Source organism: Camelus bactrianus, chromosome 15 (genome assembly GCF_048773025.1).
Source record: "Camelus bactrianus isolate YW-2024 breed Bactrian camel chromosome 15, ASM4877302v1, whole genome shotgun sequence".
Lineage (NCBI taxonomy): Eukaryota > Metazoa > Chordata > Mammalia > Artiodactyla > Camelidae > Camelus > Camelus bactrianus.
In genome coordinates this window covers 70,252,856-70,273,860 of record NC_133553.1, presented here as the reverse complement: position 1 = coordinate 70,273,860, position 21,005 = coordinate 70,252,856, and the positions used below count along the sequence as shown (strand labels likewise).

Sequence of the window (21,005 nt, the reverse complement as noted above, 5' to 3'; positions counted from 1 at the left end):
GACAGGGAGTGGTCCCATTTGAAGTGCCAGGCCAAGGCCCTCAGGAACCTATGTAATGAAACCAAATCCCCAAACTCATTTCCAACACACTGCCCTGTCAGGGAGGACTGCTTGGCACATCTGGCTTATCACCTGTGCACAGGCTGTGCAAGGGGCCCAGACAGTGACGTGACATCCCAATGGAAGTGGCTCGGAGACCGCTTCATCACAGGACAGACTCTCCCGGCTTCCAACGTTAACTCTCCATTCCATTTCCAACTGGAAAGTAAGTTTAGACTTGTTTTCCTCTCCAGAGGAAACTCAAGACTGAGGAAGAGTCTCCTGGCTATTTGGAAGGATAGGCTGGGGAGGGAACAGAGACAGGGATCAGAAAGACCCGTGTTCCAGTCCAAACTCTGCACATCACTTGCTTTGACAGTTTCCTTATTAATACAGGTGATAAAATCTAATTATGATTGTTGGGAAAACTAAATGAAATAACGTATGCCACTAGCATAGGTGTAAAATCCTCAATGAGTGTTCCAGAAATGGACGTGACCATGGTTAGATACTGTCTGCCAAATCTTGTGTACTAAGTTCACATCAGCCAGCCAGAGATGTACCAGAGAATGCCTCAAAAGCCAGCAGCCTTCTCCAACTTGGAAACTCACAGTGTCCGAAGAACAGGCAGTGGTGGATGCTTTGGGACACTCTGGAGGTAGCACTCCAGTGATGACTTTAAAAAGCTGGGGAGAATTTAGGGGGCCATACAGTTCAAATACAGAAAACTCATTCCATGTCTACAAATATTCATCTCGAGCCATGATGATTCAGAGTGGAAATACATATTCAAACGTACATCATTTTCCCACATAAGTGCATGAAAACAATTTGGAAAGAATGTAACTTTCTTCTCTAGATCACACAGTGGGTATTACAAGGTTTGTACTGAAAGCCCTATGTGTAAATCATCTGCAAACGTAACTGGGTCCATTATCAGTCATCATCATTCGAAGGGAAGGATGGAAAAGAACAAAGCCAAGCTAATACGCTCCGGTATTTTGTTGGGTTATGATGTCACAGAGGAGACGGACAGGTCATCAAGGAACCACTCTGCCGTGATCACGAAGCCGGGGAGCGGGATGGGCGGCAAGATGTATGGCACAGCCATAGCTGTGCCCGCGCTTCTAGGCAGGTACCCAGTCACTTCGACAAGGTGTCAAAAGTGTATGCCCACGTCCTCATCACCTGTCATGCACTAAAGATAAATGGAAACCTATAAACGGCCAATAACCTCGGTGGGTACACCGTCCAAAGAGCAAAGTCACAGTTTGACAACTGGCCATCCCGGTTCCCTGGGATTCAATCTTGGAGAACCTTAAAAACCACTCCTCTGTCCTCAAGAAGTGCTGCCTACTTGTCCGATCTTTGGCTCAGGGATACAGCACGTTCACGTGGACTTTAATGTCTGCACAGATTTGACTGTCTTTCTCCAGGTTCACTTGTCCATTCTGAAGAGCCCTGAGTTAAGTCCAAATTCCATAAGATCAATTCCCTCCAGTGACAACTCAACGATTCTGCAATTACAAACCAACTGAACAGGACTGTCCTCAGCTAAAAATGTCACCCACCCTTCACTGTTATCTTAATCTCCTCTCCGGCTAATTGCAACAGACTAACACCACCCTCCACCAAGTTCCCCAACTATGTCAAATAGAAAGTAAGGTCCATAAAAGAGGAGACAACTCCATAGTCACCTCTGAATTCCTAGCATATATTAATGTCAATAAATAGAACTATGATTATGGCTTCTTTCCTTTAAAACCTTTCTGGTTATTTAAATGAGACCATGGAAGGGAGGTGTTTGGGTCCAGTATCTTGATCCAGAAGACTCTGGAGACCTTTTTCGGAATGGCTGCCCGATTCATTCAAAACACAACTTCTCTTTCCGGGAGGAGCTGTGATTTTCGGCCAGGAGTTTTTTGTCACTCTCATGCCAGATCAGATTTAAACTAAATACTTACATTGGATATGTTATTTTTCCCCGCTTCCAAAAACATTGACTTTCCTTACTTCCTTGCCTTGAGGAATGCTTTTTTACTTTTCTTTCTAATTCACCCTTTTATAAAGCAGGATTCAGGATGTGCTTGGACATACATAAGAACAGCCATCCAACTCCCAGTGTGAGAGGCCTGGGGCTCACCTCCTGCCCTACTGTCAAGGCAACTGAAACTCAGTTCAGGAGCCAACTGGCCCCCCAGGGCTTCTAAGTCTCGCGTATCTCCCAGAATCCTTGCTTTCTGGTTTGACTTGGCTTCTGAGGGTTTCCCCTCACTTTCTTGACAATTAGCTGTGCAGCTTGAAAGATGAGGAAGGAAGGTCTTATTTCTTAATCAGCATTTTAAGGAACTTATGTAATGAAGGTTTTCAAGAGTTTCTAGAACCCTCCATTGCCGAGACAGAAAACACACTAGATATTTTCTAAATCTAGCTATCATGTGCATTTTTTCTTTGCTTTGGTTTTCTTAACTGCTAACAGACATTTTTAATTAAAAAATAAAATAAGGCCCCAAATAGGATAGAACATTGAAGAGGAAACAAAATTAAAGGGCAAAGACAGAAAAATGATAAGTACTCTACAATGTTAATAGAAAACATACACTATGGACCAGATCAGCAATTCTCAGTAACAGCTAATTGAAATATGACCATGAGGTAAAATGTCTCTCCTGTCAGGAGACGGCCAACAGAAAACAGAATTAAATCAACAAACTAAAATTCTAAGTCTGGCGAGGTAGAGAATTCTACAAGCTAAATGTGTTTTCTTCTGGAAAAGAGGGAGACACACAAGATCTTTTCTGTGGAGCCTGAGCCCAGGTGAAGACGGTGAAGTGAGCTCTGTAAGTACCCAATTAGCAAAGTGAGTGATGAATAAAGAGACACGAGCTTTGATGACAGAAATGATACTACTATTCACTTGTCCTGTAAGTATGTCTTCACGTTCAATGATCAATACCTCGGCGTCCTCAGGGATGGAGATTATAGGAAAATGCACAGCCCGGGCCTATACCTCCTCTATGATTGTGGCACTGCACTTAGATGTTTCAAGGGCACCTCCAACTTCACCTGCAAATAGCTGATTTCACGGTTCTCCTCCCATAGCCGTCCTGCCCAGGGCCCCTGGTCGGGGGGCAAGGTCTCTCTGCCTCTCCCAGCTCAGTACCATCACTCATAGATGTGACTGGACCCTTCCTTCAGGGCCCAATTTCCTCAGTCAACGAGGCCCACCACCCACACTTCACCTACCAGGTTCTCACTGGCACTCCCTCAGCACTGACACTGTGCTGGGGACCACGCTGCACATTGTGCACAGGTTATCTCACTGGATCTCCACAGAAGTCCTGGGAAGTCGGTATATCACTGCTTCAATTAATAAGATAAATTGTTTCACTTCCTTGAGTGTGTCATCCAAAGTGACACGGCTACTGAGCCACAAACCTGGGACTGAAAATCACTTGAAAATTGAACACTGCTACACCTCACAGCCACCCTACTCTGACTTATCACATCACCTCCTGCCGAGCCTTCTAAATGTTTCTAAGCGTTCTACAAGACAAAAGTGATCTACGAGAGCACCCCTCTCCCCTACTTAAAATCTGACAATGACGTTCCACTTCCCTTAGGAGAAAGCCCCACCGGCCTGAGCACAGCCCAATGGCCCGGCATCCGCGTTCCCTGCGCGGCCGCGCCTCCTCACCTACCACGCAGCATTACATGTGCAGTGTCCAGGACAGGGATGCTGACTCTGTACAACCCGGGGCTCGTCTCACTCAAACAATGATCACCCTCTTCAGTGCTGACTCTCAGAAAATTGTTTTCTCTGGATGAATCAATATCTTTTTCCTTACAACTTCCCATCATTGATAATGAGCTCCCCCCAAAAGAGAGAAGACCTAATCCTCAGACTCCTTATCTGTAAAGTGTGAATAACAAGGAAATATGAGAAGTTTTAAGCGAAATAATATTCATGTGAAGCTAAAGGACAATTCCCAACATACAGTAAGCACTCAATATGTGCTTACTTAATATTAATAAGAATATAATGCATTCCAGCAACCTTAAATCAATGCTTTATGGCATTGTCCAAAAGACTACCGACAAAATATTGGACGAACCCCTTTGAGCAGATCCGCCCAAGCGTACTGGGATAGGTAAGCCTTGACTCCAGTTACAGCTGCAGCCAACCAGCACTACGGGGCGGGGGCAGTTTGCTCAAACTCGTACATGTTGTTTGAGCATTTAGTTGTAGTTATTGAATAAAGACAGGTATTATATAGTCAAAGCTCATGAAACATAAATCTTCAAAGATTGATGCAAATTAGTTTCAAGTACAACACTCTCACTAGAAATTATTTGAAAATTATAGTCTTAGCTCCTCCACACATCGAAAGGGCATTTTCTTAATGTATCTAACTATATACCCTGAGAGGATTGTTTAAAAGAAATTAAGATGAAGCCATCCTGAATAAGCTCTCAGTATCATCTGCACAAAGCCCCACCCAAGGGTCTCACTTCTCACTTCCACATAGGTGTTCAGGTAGCTTAACCTGGGTCTTGGTTTCTTATGACACGGGGGTGGGAAGAATTGTGGATAGATTTATGTAGCAAATATAAATCTAGGGTATTTGCTGTGTAGGAATCCTAGAAATAAATAAATTGATATATAGTCCCACCCTTAGGAAGCTCAGCCTTTCCAATTACAACAGCATTAAAAATAAAATGAGAGATACATTTAACAAAATTTTACAAGATTTGCACATTGAACATTTTGAAGTATCACCAAAAAAAATTAAAAGATCTACATATATGGAAGGCATCCCATGTTCATGGAATGGTAGACAATATTGTTAAAAATGTTAAGACTCCCCAAAGTGATCTACAAATTTAATGGAATCCCTATCAAAATTCCAGCTGACTTCTTTGCAAAAATTGAAAAACTGATGCCAAAATTCATATGGAAGTGCAAGGGACCCAGGTCAGCCTAAACAATCTTGAAAAAGAAGAGCAAAGTTGAAGGCTCACTCAAAGGTTACTACAAATCTATAGTACTCAAGTCATTATGGTACTGGCATACGTTTGGTTGCATAAATCTATGAGACCCAATAAAAAATCCAGGGGGAAAGTTACATTTACAGTCATTTTTCCAGAAATGTGCCAACAACACTCCATTGAAAGAATAGTCTATTCAACAAATGGTGCAGAGACACCTGGGTATCTGAAGGCAAAAGAATGAATCTGGAATCTGGACCTCCGTATTTTATTTAACAAATAAAATATTAATTCAAAATGGATCACAGACGGAAATGTAAAAACTAAATGTATAAACTTTCTAAAAGAAGACATAGTTTAAATCTTTGTGGTTCTAGGATAGGCTATGGATTCCTAGACACAATACCAAGAGCACAAGTGAAAAAAAAGAAAGATAAAATGGACTTCATCAAAATTAAAACCATTTGTTACAAAGGACATCATCAAGAATGTGAAATGAAAGGGGAAGGGGGTAGCTTAAGTGATAGAGTGCGTCCTTAGCAAGAAAAAAAAAATGAATAAATCTAATTACCTCCCCTAGAAAGAAATTGTTTTAATGTTTAAAAAAACTAAAGTGAAACGACAATCTGCAGAATAGGAGAAAAATTTTGCAAAACATATATATAATAAGAGACTAGTATCCAGGATATAAAACAAATGCATACAACTGACCAATACAAAGAAAATCGAACCAATTTTTAAATATGCCAAGTATTTAAATAGATACACAGTTGGCCAATAAGCATATGAAAAGATGCTCAGCATCACTAGCGAAATCAACATCAAAATGAGATCTGATTTTACACTCACTAGGATGGTTATAATCAAGACATGGACAATAACAAGTGTCGGTCAGGAGGCAGAGAAATGGGAACACTCAATACGCAGCCGTTGGAAAGGGGCAATGGTACAGCTTCTTTGGAAAAGCCTGGTGTTTCCTCAAAAGGTTAGAATTATATGGCACAGCAATTCCACTCCTACATATAGAGTCATCCCTCAGTATCCTCGGGATTTCGTTTCAGGAAACCCCCACACTGGATACCATAATCCAAGGATGTTCGAGTCCCTTTACAATCAGCCATCTGGATCCATGAAGTGGAAACTACAGATATGGCGGGCCAAATGTACAGCCAACAGAATGAAAATATATTCTCACAAAACTTGCACATCAATATTCATGGCAGTATCATTCAGAGTAGCCAAAGGTTACAAACAATATCCATCCATCAATGAACGGATAAACAAAATTACCAAGAATAGTCCCACAAACTTTTGGTCATTGAATCTTTGACAAAGGGGGTGAGAACATACAATGGAGTAAAGACAGCCTCTTCAGAAAATGGTGTAGGGAAAACTGGACAGCTGCATGTACATCAATGAAGTTAGACTACTCCCTCACAGCATACACAAAAATAAATTCAAAATGGCTTAAAGACTTAAACATGTAGACAAGACACTCTAAACCTCTTAGAAGAAAACATAGGCAAAACATCTGACATACATCTCAACAATGTTTTCCTAGAGCAGTCTACTCAAGCAATAGAAATACAAGCAAAATAATACAAGTGGGATCTAATTAAACTTACAAGCTTTTGCACAGAAAAGGAAACAAAATCAAAACAAAAAGACAATCTATGGAATGGGAGAAAACAGTTGCAATAAATGAAACTGACAAGGGCTTAATTCCCAGAATATGTAAACAGCTTTTACACTTAATAAGAAAGAAAAACAAACAATTCAATTCAAAAATGGGCAGAAGTCCTAAAGAAACATTTCTCCAATGAAGACATACAAATGTCCAATAGGCACATGAAAAAAATGCTCAATATCATTATCAGAGAAATGCAAATCAAAACTGCAATCAAGTCTCACCTCTCACCAGTCCGAATAGCCATCATTCAGAAGTTCACAGATAAATGCTGGAGAGGCTGCGGAGAATTGGGAACCCTCCTACACTGTGGTGGGAATGCAGTTTGGTGGAGCCATTGTGGAAAACTGTACAGAGGTTCCTCAAAAGACAAAAAATTGACCTCCCATATGACCCAGCAATCCCACTCCTGGACATATATCCAGAAGGAACCCTAACTCAAAAAGAGACTTTCACCCAAATGTTCACAGCAGCACTATTTACAATAGCAAGACATGGAAACAACCTAAATGTCCACTGAAAGATGACTGGATAAAGAGACTGTAGTATATTTCTCCAATAGACTACTATTCAGCCATAAAATAATAACAAAATAATGCCATTTGCAGCAACATGAATGGACCTGGAGAATGTCATTCTAAGAAAAGTAAGCCAGAAAGAGAAAGAAAAATACCATATGAGATCGCTCACATGTGGAATCTTAAAAAAAAAAAATCAAAAAACAAAGACACAAAAAGATAAACTTATCTACAGAACAGAAACAGACACAGAGACATAGAGACCAAAATATGGTTACCAGAGGGGAGAGGGTGTGCGAAGGAATATATTGGGAGTTCAAGATTTGCAGATACTGAGTATGTATAGAATAAACCGCAAGTTTATACTGTATAGCACAGGAGAATATATTTAATATCTTATAGTAACTTATGTTTAAAAAGAATATGAAAATGAATACAGGTATGTTCCTATTTAACTGAATTGTTGTGCTGTACACAAGAAACTGACACAACATTATAAACTGACTAGACTTCAATGAAAATATTTTTAAATAGACCAAAAACGAAAAAAAAGAAAAAGGATATTATGAAACCAAAAGAATAAAGTACTGACTCAGGCTACAATATGGATGTACCTTGAAACTTTATGCTAAAATAAGCCAGACACAAAAGGACAAATAGTGCCCTTTAAGGTGAACTGTATCTAAGCGTTTACTGTACTACTTCTGTAAATTTTCCGGAGGTTTGAAGTTTATCAATATCAAAATAAAATGTATTATTCATTAAAATCATAAAACGCTTCCTCACAGGAGGGCTTTAATTATTAAATGCAGAAATGCATGTAAATCTCCTGGAAAAACACTTTGCACGTCCACACACAGACACTGCTGTCACTGCCGCTCAGAGGGTGGTGCCAGCGCTGATGAGGGCTGCCTCCACTCGCTGCCCTGCAGACAGGAGTGAGGGCCTGGGCTCTGACAGGCAGGGTGAGCGTGACCCTGGGTCAGACACAGCCATGCCCCAGACTCTGGGTTGCCCAACTTTCTTATACAAACTGCAACATGTAATTTAAACACGCTACAGGGATGTATCTTACAACACAGGGAATACAGCCAATGTTTACAGTAACTATAAATGGAGCATCTATTGTACACCTGAAACATATCATTTTAAATCAGCTATATCTTTGTAAAAAAATAAAAAATAATTTAAAAATGTTATCACTTTAAAATTCAATTCGGTTTTTAAGTAACTACTAAACAACTTAGAATGTATAAAAGCATTTAAGTGTGCTGTTTGTTTACATATTTATTTACTTTCAGCCTCCTGCTAAAAGAGAAATTAAACAATTTTTTTAAACACACCTTAACAACCATAACAACAAAAAGGCAAAATTGAGAGTGAAGGGAAATTGGAGATTCAATACTTAAATGAAACCAGGGGGAGATAAAGTCGTAAAAATGGATTCCCTGCAGTCAGGGCAAGTGTGAAAGGCCGACTAGAAATTCAGCTGTAAGATTCTTGGCAGCTAAAGCAAAAAGAAAAGATCATCGGGGGGTGGTAGAGCGTGTGCGTAGCGTGCACATGGTCCCGGGTTCAAGCCCCAGGGCCTCCACTAACAGATAAATACACCTAATTACCTACCCCCCCAAAAGAGTCCCAAAGAAAAGAAAAAGAGAAATTTCTTTCCAAAAAAACCTGATATTAAATTTGGATTAAATACTTAAAAAAAAAAAACGAAATATAGAAAAGATGAGTGACACTGTGAAGGAAAATCCCAGCTGGGCTAACGAGCTAAGTCACAAATCTAAGTGTGATAAGTGTCGGTTTACTGATCTAAGTATTGCTGGGCTAACTCGTAAATCTGAAGTTTAGTGTCAGTTGAATGGGCTAATAAGCTAACTCGTAAATCCAAGGTCAACAATTGTCAGTAAAGTGATCTGTTCCAAATTCATAAGCTTCAGTGTACTGATTCCTTGCTTTTTGTTGTTTGAGCCTTATTGGCTAATAGCCCCTTACTTGTAATTAACCCTATAGAACCTCATGTGCAGGTCTTGGAGGTGCTCAGAGCTTCGGAACAGGAGCCCCTCTGATCCCGCCAGCGTAATAAATCTCAGTGCTTGTTTCTTGGCTGGCCTGTTCTTTCCGTAACAACACAAGCGATAATGCCCTTGAGATAAATCTGTGATGGCTGCTGGCAGGTCCCCATGTCTCACGTGGCAAAATCTGAAACATCCTTCTCACCACTCAGAGTCATCATAAGCCCACTCCACACTTCCCGCTGTTAAATGCAGGAGCACAGGCAGGGCCCGGCCTTTGCTCTCTCTGTGTCATTACAGTGAGACAGGATGGAAGGGGCAGAGCACAGCCATTCAAGGAAGGCCACAGCAATTAACATCAAAATGGTGAAGGATTCAACCCCCAGTAGGCCTTGAGGCTCAGGATGAAGAGATTTAACTTCTAGCAGAGCTTGAGCTTCATTATACACCCATTGTAATAGTAACATGGTGAATAACATGCCCCAAGGTACCATGGCAGTCCCAAGGCTAGCCACAAAAGGTCACAGGGTGGGAAATGGCCAACTCCCTGTTAATCCCAGCCCCTTGCCCTTAGGCTGGTCCTTCTACATATTAGCAAATGAAACCACCAAGCCCAAGAAAACGAGCAACACAGCGCCACCTCGCGGTCACCCCTCTCTCTCCCTCTTCGGGGAAAGCCCACACTCTGTGGAGTGTGTACCTACTTTTAATCTGAGCACCCAAACCCCACACCTCGTGGCCTTTCTCTTGCCTTTCAATGTGTCTCTGTGAATAAATCTACCTTTTCTCAACACTGGCTTGCTCTTGAATACTTTACTGCACGAAGCCAAGGAACAAAATCTGGTGGGACACATCCCAGGGGCTCAACCAAATCCTGGGACACAGCCCTTCTCATGCCTCACGTTTTTTTCCTTGTATCAACAGGACTGGGTTGTGAAGGGAGCTCTGAGGCCCCAGCTAAGGGACAGAAGCCGCCCCCAGGGCTCGAATTGGCGGGCAAACTCTTCCCCAGCAGGGGCCTTGGGGTCTGCCCGGTTCTCTGTGTTTCTCTGTTGTGCTGACTCACCAGCCACAGAGCGTTCTCCCTAGGCCTGTCCCCACAAAACCCTTCTCTCCAAAATACAAGCACATCATGTCACAGTCCTCTTGTTCAACCAGGAAATGCTTAACCCACTTTTTCCCTCCACAGTAAAGTACCTAACTGTCCTCCCTCCCATCCCAACACTTCTTTCTTTGTGAGAACTATGCACTCTCCACACACCATCCTGAACGCAGGTGCCTTGCTGGCTGGGACCGAGATGTTTCAGTCTCACACAGCTTGCATTCTTTCACTTTCCCCTTGTTACCATAAAAAAGCCTTTCCTGAGTCACCCACAAATCTGATTCTGAACTTCATAAAGTGCTGAGGTTGTAGTCACTGTGTGCATACCTCCCAGGTTTTGACTAAGTTTCCTTCACGAGATCTTCATTAAGGAGCTGCATCAAGAAGTTGAAAGAGGATATTCTTACATCTGAGCGGAGGAGCGTGCAAGAAATTTAAATGGCTTTCAAGAGAGAGTTAACCAGTGACAGAGAGGTCGCAGGTCCTAGTCAAGAGTGTCATGAGGCAAAATGTTCTTCAAAGACTCAGAGTGGCTTCTGAACGTGGAGTCGGCAGGGAGAAGGTGACACACAGTGAGTGGGGTGAGTGACACAGGGTACGCTCCCCCAGCTGGGGAAGAATTGGATTTTGTTCTAGTTTTCCAAACAATTTCTTAATACCTTTTTCTCCTATTGTCACATACTATTTCCTATGAATTAAGAATATCAATGTCAGTCATTTGGGCTGCTTGGGAGAGGCAACATGATGCCATTCACAGGGCTGGGACATGACAGCCACACCAGTCTAGGTTGAAAGACCAGTGGGGGTATTTCCATGGTGATCACGGGCATGCAGCAAACTCCCCAGCTTCAATGACCTCATCTCAAAGGTGGGGCAATAAAACTACCAAGAAAAGTGCGTGATGATTATGGAAGACATCTGTTTACTAGGTAAGTGCCCGTGACAGCTGCAGCTTAATGGGGAATGAGTATGATTAACAAGGCCCTGTCTACCTGGCCACACGCTCCCTGCCTTCCTGCCTTGGTGCAGCAGCAGAGTTTGTTTAGCTGAGATGAACGCCCCCAGAGCAGCCCCGACGGGAAAGCTCGCAGCTCTGCATTGTGAGGCGTGTTCCTTTCCTTCTCAGGGCTGATCACAGTTTGCTGTCATCTGTTTTTATGTTTATCCCTTTTGTAACTTCCTCTCCTCCGGAGTTTTTGCTCAAGCAGCGCAGGGCCAGGTGTGTCTTGCGGCCTGCCCGATATTCTGGGCTGGGAAACAGCCGACCACACATCTGGCTCTGGTGCTGAACGGAGAGGGCAGAAGGCCCTGGGGCCCATGCTGAACCGAGGCCCATGCACCCAAAATTATGGTATGACTTTGGGCAAATTACAGTCTTCTTTACCCTGAGATTCCTCATCTGTCCATGAAAATAACTGCCCATGGCACACAGAGTTACCAAGATTAAAGGAAATCACCAAATTCACAACATATTCAAGGGGCTACCAGTGCATCCTCAACAGACAAATGCTGCCTTTATGGCTCTGACACACGCCAAGCGGGGCGGCCACACACAGTGAACACTGCTAAGTGCTTCATGTGTGCTACAATACTCTTTAGAACTTACAACAATACCAGGAAGAAACGAATATTAGCATGCCCATTTCACAGATTCACCAACAGGTTAAGAGAGGTTACATTTTAGTCCAAGGCCGTATGGTTAGGAAATGGCGATTTAAACCGGAATCTGGGCCCAGGCTTTGGCTCCATCTCTCTCCCATCCACCTGACCACTTGCCTATGAATTCCACCTGTCCTATACACAAGTTTGCAGCTGGCCAGCTCTTAAATGCAATGTGTGCCACCATTTGTCAATGTTGGTTAATTACCATAAACTGTTCTCAGAAACCACTACAGAAAAGAAAGGTGGACTTAAGGAATTCTGCATTGCGTTCTCCTGTAATGTGCAGAAACCTTTCACTACACCACCAAATCAAAATTTATGCTTCCTCCATGTTTATGTTTGCACACGGCTTATTAAAGTAGAAGTTACCTGCAGTAATTCCATCTCGGTTGCTTTCCAAGGTTGCAGATTACCCATAATCAGTCCGTGAATGAAAATACTACAATGTGAATGAAAATACTGCAACCATGTCAGTAAACAAAGAATGCTGAAACCAAGTCATCAGCGGCTGCTGCCACCCCCCAGCGAGTGCATGCCTGCAGCCCAGCCTCTCAGCCACTCACAGTGGTGCCCTCTGAGCGGACTCAGAGTAAGAAAGGACAGGATACTGGCCCTAGATACCTAGGTACCTGCCAAAGGGATGAATTCAATGACACAAATGTTTGCTTCCTCCCATACATAGAAAAGCACTAAATACTTGATCTTGAGATATCTGGTTTTCTTTAGATAACAAGCAATATTTTATTGTTCCAACTACCTGGTCTTTCTTGTAAAACTTCTATATATCCTAGTTCCTCCCCTACCTCTTGGGAGCAGTCCCTCAGAGTGATCTGAGAGGTTGCCATCCCGGCTCGAGTCCTCCAGCCAAATAAAACATAACTCTTAACATTTAGGCTGAACGTTTATTTCAATGAAGTCCCAGAATAGAAGAACTCATCAATTCTGTAATGAACACACTGGATCAGGAAACAAAATCGTGTTTTAGTCTGGAAAAACTACGGTTTCCTCTTTCTTCCTGTCATTATACAATCCCACCAGAACTCATTAATTTGCTGTCTGCTCATCTGGCAACCAAACTCAGAGAAGAGTCAACTCAGCAGAGTGCTCTACTCGGGATAACAACCCGCAGCAGCACTGCAGGCTACCTGTCCTCCCGCACGCTCTGCTGAATCTTGGTGTCCTCCATGACGAACAGGACAACAGAGCTGTTACCAACAGCTGCGAAGTCACACACGTTAAATAAATCATTTTATTTTATAGGATATTTTACGTATATACCCATCTCTGAAAACAGCTTTGCTAGATGCCCAAATCTTCAGCATCAATCTGCAAAGGCAAATCCGGTCCGCAAGGGAAAACAAGACTTAAGAGGAAGCTAAGGCGTCCAAAGTACTCTCCACAACCTAAGGCCTCCAAAGTCCCCTGCAGGACCTTCAACCAAACTGCCTGCAGGCCTGCAGCTGCAGGCGGCAACATGTCTTCTTTTAAAGCAACCCTTTCCTGCCCTCGGGCACTACAATGTCCCTCTACGCCCTCCCATCTCAGGGTAAGAGCAGCCGCTGCAGAACCTCACAGGGCAGCACTGACAGGACTGGACACAGAGGATCAGAGCTAAACTAAGCCTTCTGATGACACTAGCTTGTCACTCTGTCACTTTACAGATGAAGATATATATAGAGAGAGGTGGGGTGATCTTGCTCAAAGTCACAGAGCTAATAAGTGGCAAAGTCTATAACTCTGCTCCTCCCTCCGGCGTGACGCCCCAGCTGGGACGCCCACAGGGTTCTCTCCTGCCTGCCGGAACAGTCCTTTACTGTCACTCAAACAACACCACAGGGTCTGACCCTAGCCTACCTTTTCAGCATCTTTTCCCTGCAGTCTTGCAGGAGCAAGGTGGTTCGGGCCATTGTATGACTTCTGGCTCCCAGAAGCCTCCGTGCTCAGGCTGGTCTTGCCTGTGCATCCAGCACTCTGCTCAGAGGCTCTTCCTCCCCTGCAGGAACACGTTCCCACTCTCCGCATGACACCCCCTCAGGGAAGCCCTCTTCTCACCCTCAGCTCAGCAGGTGTCCCAGGCCACATCCCGAGCTGCCCCATTCGGACTGCGGGTGCCCAGGTTTTCTAGTCAGACCAGCAGCCTCAGAGCCAGGGTTTATGCCCGGGTCACCCTGCAAACATACTGCCCGCCATACAGCCCCTAGCCAGCAGGTCACCAGGAAGTCACAGTAGGTGCCCCACCCAATCCCGAAGTCTCTTCATTTGCCAGCACCGCTGATGACTGGTCTCCAAACTTTGGTCAGTTTTGCACAAAACAGCAGCTTCCACTGTGAAGCAGGGGGTTTTCTCTTTTGCTCCCCATCCTTACTGGAAACGTCTAGGGAAATGAAGAGGCCTTTTCTCAACACTTTTCTGATGACACACTCCCACCCACAATACTCACATGCTCAAGAGCTTTGGCTCAACCTGATTTTGTTTCCCTTACGCTAAGGGGCTCAAAACACTGTGGGATTCTTTCTCTTTTGAGGGTATTTTTACTCAGTTTATCGGCTTCAATCTGTTTTTGTCTCTTTCTTCAATATCCCTAGAAGTTGCCACTTCTTATTCCCTTCAGCAGCCTCCCTCCCAACATCTATCTAGTCTAGGAAATCAGCTGTGATGAGGGGCCCGGGAGCAGTCACAGAAGATGCATCTAAGGCACAGAGAGGTGACATAATTTGCCCGAGAAGATCAGCTTCAAGCCCCAACACTGTGTGTCACGTCCCTCTGTTTAACTCTTATGCTAAACAAGCGAAAGTTTTGTAGATTATGGGTATAAACAGATGTGGTATGAAAATACATACAAGGACACACATCAACTCTAAGATATTCATTAACTCCACTATTTTGTTTCTATTTATTTTATTTCTATTTAAAAAATTAAGAACCTCTGCAGTCAATATAGCAAAATGTTACTGGGCTTTAAATACAGAATATAGAGGTTTTAATTGTGTCATTACTCATCCTTATTTGTATGTTCACAAGACAAACTGATTTGAAAGTCTCTCTCCCCTCCCCCTACTCACTACTGGCTCTCACCTGAGCTCCCAAACCACACATCTAACAGCCTTTCACTTTACCCACAGCTGAATTCATCAGTTATCCCCCAGAACTCCCTCTACAGATTTCCCTCCTCAGAGCACAGCAGGACCATCATTTACCTCATTAATCCACCCAGAAACCTGTTCCTTACTCCATCCTACCTTCACAGACAGCATTCATCCTTTCCTTTTTACCATCTAAACATGCCTTCAATCTGTTCGCTTTTACCCACTGACCGTCCCACCGCTCAAGTGGAAGCCACCAACACTGCCCACCTGGACTCACGAGTCTCCCAAGTGGCCCCAAAGCCACTCTCCCCTACTTGAGACAAATGGGATTGTGTCACTCCCACGCTTTTAGGACTGTTTCAAACCCACTTTTCTTAGAAGAAACTCCAAGTTCTTCACCTGATGAATGTCTTTGCCATCAAATTGTCAGCTCAGGGAGGGGAGGACACGCCCTCTCCCCTAGGACCTGCCCTCTGGCAGAGCATCAGCTTGGGACGACCTGCTGAGCTACACCAGCCTGTATTCTAACCCTGGTCTTGAGTTCTTAGGAAACTGCTTCAACTATCCATACAAATCCAAGGTAGATTAGAAAGATTTTAGATGTTGAGCTAGACTATTGATTTGGGGATTTTGCACTAGCAACCTGCAAGTACATGTTCTAATGCTTCTGTCTTCTTAAAACCACACCCAGATTTAAGTAGTATTTGTGGAATGTCTTCAGAGTAAAAGGGACTGTACTTTTACAGACTATATGTTTTATACCATGAACAACCCGGACAGGGTCAGAAATGGAACCGCCTCACAAGTGACAGAAGACAGCTGACAGGCATATAGCAACAGGTCACAAAGATGGTAAGAGCAAAGTTGTTTCTCCAACCCCCCAAAAAATTTTTGAAAGAACCGAAAACTCTGAATTTTGAAAGTAAAATACTATCATATAAAGAAATAAAATAATCCTCTTCATCAGTGTTTCAAGATCTGACTCCAGAATTTTTAGCATGCCATATTGAATCCTAGCACAGAAAAATCAGATGGACTAGTGGTGAGTAAGTTCCAGGAAAACTGCAGTAATTCCTCCACTTGTAAAAGGACATAAACTCACCTGTCGAAGATGAATGTAAACCGCATTCTGGAGAAATTCGGAAGCTCCCAGGCTCCGCTTCTGGATGGCAAGGACACGGACAGCTTTGAAGCATGCTTCTAACTCAGTCACCAGCATTCTTACACTGCAGGGGGAAACGGAGGCCCTCAGTCAAGAGCAGAGGTGTTCCTGTCGTGTCTCGCAGGCCGTGCCTCGGGGACTCAGTGCCCTGCAGCAGCCCGGCCCCAGGCAAGGAACCGCAGCGTGGCCCACCCAAGCAGGAGGTGCACTGGGCTTGAGAAAGCCCATCCCCGATGGGGGCAAGAGTGGCTGGTGGGTTTGAGTGAACATATAAATGCCCATAGAAATATGCCTGCATTCATTCAAGTGATACAAGCAACAGTAGCAGGCTATTTAACAAAATTTCAACTGTCAGTGGAAATTTACCATTCTTTTCTGCTTGTCCCCTGCACTCTGAGACAGGCTTAGGCTCTCTCACAACGACAGCTCTGATGCAATAGTTGTGAAGTCGTTTTAATTTGCTGCAAGTGTCCTCGCTCCCCGTGTGGCTGTGACTGTCGTCTCTTAACACAGTCAGATGTCTTCCTGGATCTCTCCCTGCGTTCCTTGCTCCAGCTTCTCAGATAATAAGATAAAGGGCAAGTGAAGACACATGACCAGAAAAGGCACCGTGGACTTGAACGAAGTCCTCAGTGATCCCCTAGGTGAGTGCTGCCCACCCCTTAGCTTCGATTCTCAAGGTTCTGCCCAGGGTGACATCCAGACAGGAGAGTGTCCTGGGCTAATTAAAAGCTGTGTGACTTGGGCCCTGGGACAGGTGCTGGAGCTGGTTCCAGAGCCGTGCCCCACCCCACCTCTGCTCCCCTCTCTCCCAAGCACCCACTGCCAAGCCCCCAGGTTCCCTGATATTCTGTCCTTCTCTTCTAATCTAATCCAAGCCCTTTTCCTCTTCCTTTATTCCCTAATTATCACCAGCTGAAGTGGTTTTTCAGTCACAGTATCTGAAAAAATTTCCGGCAGCTGAAAAAGAGGTCTCCAGATTTCAAAGCCCATATGCTGGTTCCTGAAGAGAGCCCCTGGTTATGGGGTCCCTCACCAACACCCACAGGGCATCAGACATGTTGCAGAGTCGACCACCCCCAACAAGAGTTTGCTGTGACCCCAATGCCCGCACAGCATCTCTGCTCTCATAAATGTATTTGGCCCACTTATCCGTTACTCAGAAGCAAAAGAAAAAAAATTGCTCATGTTTCTTACTAAAATTATTTATGAGGTGGAAAAAGAAATTGTAATACAAAGGAATAAATTTGACTGCATGTTAGATCTGTTCCTTTGGCTTTAAACCTTTGCTGTTTTCTAGGCTCAGACTTGGTAGCTCTGTACCTTTTGTAAAAGAAAGTTGCCTTTAGCCTGAAATAACCAGGAGAGCCTATTCTCCGGGACCTGATCTTTCACGATGTTAACTCTTCTGCACTTATATAGAGATGGCAAGTTGCAAAATAGAGAATCAACTTTGTTTTTTTTTTTGGAGGTTTTAGAGGGGCACCATGATTTGACCCACGTGGACAGCTGCAAGAACAAAGAATTCCAAGGAGAAACAATTCGTACCGCAAGAAGTTTGCAACAACCAACCACATCCCCGCCCCTTTTTAGTATAAAAGCGGACTGATTTCTGACTTGGGGGAGACGGTTCTCCAGCATGTCATTCTGCCATCTTCTGGGTCTGCCAGCTTTTCAAATAAAGTCACTATTCCTTGCTCCAACACCTCAATCTCCCGATTTATTGGCCTGTCATGCAGCAAGCAGTACGAGTTTTGACTTGGTAACAAGATGACTGCATTGGAGGTAGTATGTCTCCACTCTTTCCTCGTTTCCAATATGTAACATGCACATCATTTATGATCTAGTGCAAATAATTCATCAAAGACTACCACAAAAAGAAACTACACTCACCTAGCTATCAACACTGAAGTCACAACCTATCAATTTTATATGCTGTTTAACAACACAACTAAAAAACCTAACATAGGGAATTGATTCCACAGAAATAAAATTATTTCTACTCCTTCAAAACCTTTTTTCTTTTCTATTTTATTTTGTTTTGCATATTGAAAAGAAAATAAAAGACAAATCATTTTATTTCACGTATTTTGTTATAGCTACATAATTTAAATACTACAAAGAGATTTAAATTGCAATAAACATTGTTCATATATTGTACAAAGATATATACACAATCAATGTGGATAAGGAAAGGAATGGACATTTACTAAAAATCCACTGCACATCCAGTCTTTTAAAAGCATATCCTGGAATATAAGCTCTATGATCCAGGGGTCCCCCACCTGCATTCTCACTGCTGAGTCCCTTAGTAATCTTCTACCAAGGCACCAGCATAGAACCACGCGATCAGTATTTTAGGTATAAATGAGGGAATTAGCTCATTCAATTCTAAAACAAAAACCCTAAAGTTAATACTGAACTTATTTACAGATAAAGAAAATTAGACACAAACAAGTACAGTTTCTTCCCCATGTTCACAAAGCTAATAACTGGTAAAGGCAAGATTTGAACTCATCTGTCTGATTTTAAAAACTAAGGTGGAAATCCCTTATGACTGGGGAGGGTCCAGCAGCACAGCCTATCACCCTATCTTTGTTCAGATCTAGCTTTAGACAGCCTGAGACAGCACCCCATTCCTATGGAACTTCAGGGCAAATGATAACAATAAGGATTTTATATCCAGTAGTTTCTTAGGTATCATTTATATAAACTGTCAGCAGGACAGCAGAAAAACTCTGGGAAATATGAGTGGGTCCAGGGCTTTTTGCTGATTTGAAACTCAGTCTATCAGGACAGAGTGACCTTCCCATGAGAGGCCACACAGACCTAAACTAAAGGCAGCTGAGCAATGAAAACTAGCAAGACCCTGGAACTCAAGCAAGAAGGATCCCTGCCATCTCCCGCCTTGTTGCCTCTTCATCCACGTGGACACGAAGACAGAAGACCTAGGTTCTTGTCCAAGTTACACTATCATGAATTCTCACCCATAAAAAGTTACGACTCTATGCTGTCCTAAGTCCTTTCCAACTCAAATATGTTGACACCAATATCTCAGCAGAATGTCTATGTCTCCACATCCTCTCTTCTATAAGGAGAATAGTTCTATGGCCACAAAGCAGAAATCCAATTAAAAACACCATGCACTAAGCAAGGTGAAAATCTGCGTAAGAGACTTTGCTCTCACGCTCAGTGAATGAAAACTCAGAAAAATTGGCCCTTCTCCCTCAGCAAGTGGGAGGTAGGCTGATTGAGTGTGTGGGTGGGTGTGCGTGTGTGTGTGTAAATCAAATACAATGACGTCTGGGATCTGTACAGATATTTTTTAAGTTACTGTCATTTCATGAGGATGAGACACCCTTTAAAGTAATTTGAATCTAGTGTTCTGAGAGAGTCTCAGGATCTTTTGGTGGAGGAGGGGAAAGGAAAGGAGGAAAGAAGTAAATGAAGCAAAGGAGTAATAATACTGCAAGGGAAAGGCAAGACATTAATTTTGTTCCTACTTGCATCACAAACAAATTACGGACTGGCTTTGCCCCGATGTCCTGTCGAGCACTGAGTTGCAGATGAAGAGGTGACAGCCCATTTCTCACTGAGCTTGTGACTGTACGTGGCATCTTATAGAAACAAATCATTTATCCTGATCAAACACTCTAGCAGCAGGCCGTAATTCTCCTACTTTGAGAGACAAGAAAATAGGAGTTCAAAGAGGGCAGATAACTTGACAAAAGTCAGAGGACCAGTAAACAAGAGAGGATGAATTCAAACTCAGATCTGAATGCAGAGTCTGATCTTCCCACTCCCAGGACTGGAAAATCCTTAACACACAGACTCCCCAGCTCCCCTGCAGTGTTCCTGGCACCAAGCATTTCCCATGGTGATGGACTCCAGTTCTCACAGACACAGTGCTCTGTGCAGCCAATGACCTTGATCAGACCTTGAGCATCTACCTGCCACGCCCAACAGGCTTCACCATACAGGTAGGAAAGCTGGCTTTCAAGTGCATACAAAGCCACCCCTGGTCTAACGTGGGCTCTTCTGGGGCTTCTCCAGCGTAAATGCAGCCATAAAAGTGCTCAGAGTTTGTACATGAGCCACACTACCTCTCTCCATCTGTCTCCACACCTATACTTCTTAGCTATGACCATTTTGATAATATTGGAAACAAATTTTTAAAAACACAAAAGAAAGGATCCTCGAACAATTACTTAATACTTACAATTTTAAATGATTTCTTACAAAGTGAGTATTTACAAACCGAATCTGCCTTCTTAGGTGTCAGTTTAAACAGTTAAAGAATATAATAGCAAAAAATTCTCACTTACAAAATTAACAAAAACATCAACAATAATCTGGAATAAACTCACAATTAATGCCCATGTTGTACATGGAGAAAACTACAGGACTGTACTGAGGGATAAATAAGAGGTGTGAATGTAGAGACATCAACATATTGCATGGAGGAAAACAGTTTTGTATATATGGAAGTTCTCCTAAAATTAATTCAAAACTTAATAAAAATCCCATGAATACTCTTATCTGATTTTTTTAACTTGAACAATATATTTTAGAATTCTTCAGGAATAATAAAGTCATAATAATAGCCAAGAAAGTTTGGGATGGAAGAAAAGAACAAAAAAAAATCGCACTGTCAGATAATAATTAATTTTTACAATATGTAAGATATAGCGCTGGAGTAAGGAAGTAAGATTGACAGAAATAAAGCATGAGCTCAAAAAGAG

General features: G+C 43.0%; 1 long non-coding RNA gene across 7 annotated transcripts in view; it reads right to left on the bottom strand.

The window, feature by feature from the left end:
• LOC141573362 (uncharacterized) overlaps positions 1-21,005 on the bottom strand; it is a 90,347-nt gene that overhangs the window by 6,542 nt on the left and 62,800 nt on the right. For 6 of the 7 annotated variants that reach the window (XR_012499060.1, XR_012499057.1, XR_012499063.1 and 3 more), the window contains 2 exons: positions 16,630-17,772; positions 16,204-16,327 (listed from right to left, as the gene is read on the bottom strand). This is a non-coding gene — a long non-coding RNA (uncharacterized LOC141573362). Of the gene's footprint in view, positions 1-132; positions 343-16,203; positions 16,328-16,629; positions 17,773-21,005 lie in introns of all 7 variants that reach the window. The other variant, XR_012499058.1, reaches the window with a different exon arrangement.